Source organism: Rhagoletis pomonella, unplaced genomic scaffold, assembly GCF_013731165.1.
Source record: "Rhagoletis pomonella isolate Grant_MI unplaced genomic scaffold, Rhpom_1.0 Rhpom_scaffold_00006, whole genome shotgun sequence".
In the NCBI taxonomy this organism is placed as follows: Eukaryota; Metazoa; Arthropoda; class Insecta; order Diptera; family Tephritidae; genus Rhagoletis; species Rhagoletis pomonella.
Genome location: NW_023458560.1, coordinates 23,061,144 through 23,064,512, shown reverse-complemented (window position 1 = coordinate 23,064,512; position 3,369 = coordinate 23,061,144).

Genomic DNA, 3,369 nt, shown 5'->3' with positions numbered 1-3,369 from the left:
CGCCGCATTGGCATGGTCAAGGCACACAGCACCGGAAATTCTTCATTTGTTTTAACAGCTTAGCAAACAATAACCACAACAAAAACAACGACAATGAAGAATGCAGCTTGGTACAAATGACCAACAAAGAGGCACCGCAACCGTGATGACTCAGGCGAACTTTTAGCAAATTAACACAATGGCAGCCTGGATGAGCGTGCCGCCCACAATTGGCCAAAGTCTGAGGCGTGTATTGAAAACCTTGCTTCCGATTCATATATATACATACATATGTATGAGTGAGTAACTTTGCAAACTACGAGTACTAAAAGGTACGCAGGCATAAATTCTGCAAAGGGCAGTGATTTGTTTATTGCATTCTTTGGGTGGAATTGCAAAAAGGCGGCGAGGCGATTCTTGTGAATCATCCAAAATAATCGTCTAATAAGCAGGGATTTTTGGCTGAGCGTATACGCAGTTATGCACGTTGATGCGCTTATATATAAATATGTGTTGACCGTGGCCTGGACGTGTCCGAATGGCAGGATTTCCTTTTAATTATAATATGGCTTTGAATCGGAAATTGAATATGGCAAAAAGGGCGGAGAATGCGAGAAACTCGTCTATGTATGTGAATATTCTTTTATAGATTTCTAATTAAGAATCATTAAGTTTCGAAAGGTGGCTAAAACTTCTAAAGAGATGGTGGGGTTCCTACACTTCTAGCGTTCGGTAAATTTTTTTTTGTAGGTTTTGCATAATAACCAATGGTTCTGAAATCGAGCTCTACTATGGTTATGAAATTCGGTAGTTTGGTTGGCCCCTTCTTCCGATGTGGCTCTGCAACCATTTGTCCATTTGGGTTGAGTTCAAGAAACGTTTCCATTTTTCCAGCCAGGCACTGCCGTATTCACAGTTTTGCTGGAAAAATGTGACATATAGAGCTAGACCGATCAAGAAAAAATCTCCCTCAAGAGTTTTTATTTATCTAATTTAACGTTTTCATTTTTAATCGACCTACTAAAGGCGGATATGTTTGGTACTTTTAACGGAGATAAGAATCTATAAATGAGGGTATTTTCGATGTGAAACATATTAACTCTCGGTATGGGTAAAATTTGCGTTAACCTAGGAGAAAATTTGTAACTGCTTCTTGGTATCCCAACAGAAAATCTGTGATTGCTTTTCGTGTGTATCCACGAACATTTCTGGAGTAGTACAAGGCTATTTCAGGGTCTTTGGGGGACTATTTTACAACTACTTTGGGATCATTTCGAGACTAGTTCTGGACTATTTCCGAAATATTGGGGGAGTGGTGCGGTTCATTTTGTGACTAGTTTAGAACAATTTTGGGACTTATTCGGGCTGATAAGATACCATTTCGGGTCAAGAGTTGTTCGATATCATCTCGGAACAAGGTCATGACTTTTTCACTGACTTCAAAAAAGTAGGAAGGTTATAAATGCATCGGAATATTTTTTCTATGTAGGTTACTTTGGACCACGTAAACCGTAAGGTGGTACCTCAAGAGTGGCCCCATTCTAAATTGGTTTATTTCCTATCATTGTTTCATGAATAAATTAACGATAGTCCTCAATTTATACATAACCATTAAAATCAGCTGTACTTTTTGCTTTAAAATTGCTTTTGCCACAAATGGCCAGTACGTCTCCCAGGGGAGGGCCTTCCGCTGATTACTCGGATCAAAAGCCAGGGTATAATTTTCAAATTAAGTGGCTTTGAAGGTTAATTCAGGTAAGTGTTGGCTCGTCGCTAAACTACTGCCACATAAGACAGCTTATCACTGAGTACCAGAAGCATTGTTGTACCCTACCTTGGCGGGGGCTTCCAGCGAAAGCCTGCTCCCAGGGAACTAATCCACAGTCTCCTAAGGGCAGAAACTCGTACTTTCTGCATATCCAAAATATCTTATCATTGGTCAGATCAAGAAATGCGGTCATGTCCCGTAAGCCCACCCACCAGTAGCCTAGTCTATGTTGAGGGAAAGGAGAAACTTCGCGAGGCTTTATATCATACCCTCTCTACATAATCCCGGACACCTTTCATCCTTACTTTCTCTGCACATCTCCCGTATCGTGAACAGGTCGAGCTTCCGTTTAATCGGTTGGAGGGAAATCAGCACCTCTTCTTTCAGCTTAGTTTGCGAAAGCCTGTCGGCCAATTCGTTGCCCGCAATGCCGATATGCCCCAGGAACAGTACTGATGTATGCCATTACCAGTACATAGCTGCCCTACGCAGGCACTGCTAGAGGAATTGCTGCGCGATAGTAATGCCTGTCTATACCGAGATTCATTTGTCTATCTCCCAGGTTTCTGCTCATTAGCTCCGCCGCTCTCATTATGGCCAATACTTCCGCCTGGAAAATGCAGCAAGAGTTCGGCAGCTTATAAAATTTTTTGAGATCGAGCTCTTTTAAAACGACTGCCGACCCTATTTTTCTGGACGCATTCACCGGGCACTTCTTATGCCCTCATGTCTATAGCGGCTTCGAAGCTCGTCCCAATTTGCTGCCGTTGGTATAGTTCTGAGTGCCACTCCCATTGATCGCCTCAAAACCAATATCCCATGGAGAAGTATCGATCTGGCCATCACCGTGAAGATCCAGTGATAAAGAGAAGGCGATGGGCCCCAGTTTCCGCCCAGCATCTTTTTGAAAGCATAGAATGCCACTGAGGTCTTCTTCGCCCTCGCATACACATTGTGGTGGCCACGACAGCTTACTATCGACTGTTATTCCGAGGTACTTGGTGATTTCCTTCCGCTGAAGGTTCACCCTATCCATCTTGGGTTTAGACTAGTGGGGAACCGTAGTGCTTGACTCATAAGTGAGCTGAGTGTGGACATACACTTTTCGCTTACTATAAAATTTCTGTTGTATTCTGTTGATCACCAGCGACCATAGTAGCAGCGATAATACGCACCATTCCGGTGTACCTCTGTTAACCGAATTGGTGGTGTTATGCCTACCCCATTGCGCCGAAACACTTCTGCAGCTCAACATACTGCTTATCGAGTTCGAGATTACGGGATGAAGGCCTGTCTAAAATGGCTTGCTTTGAGACATTTTGGAAAGACCCCGCTTTGTCCAGTAAGGCGCCGGATACGAATAAATAGATGAATTTTACCATGATGTAATCCTTTGTCTGTAGGTGACTTAGTTTTGTTTTCCTTAGGGAAGAATATAACCCTCTGCCTTACATCCAAGCTTTCCGCAAATACAAATCTGTTTGGCCTCTTGAGAAAATATGTATTTCTTAAATAAGCTACCAAGCTGCAACTTGAGTCAGGTCAGGATCAAACAACTCAATCTCGTAAGATAATGGCCCAACGGAAATGTTTAATCTGGAAGTGTAGGCATTGCCCACGGC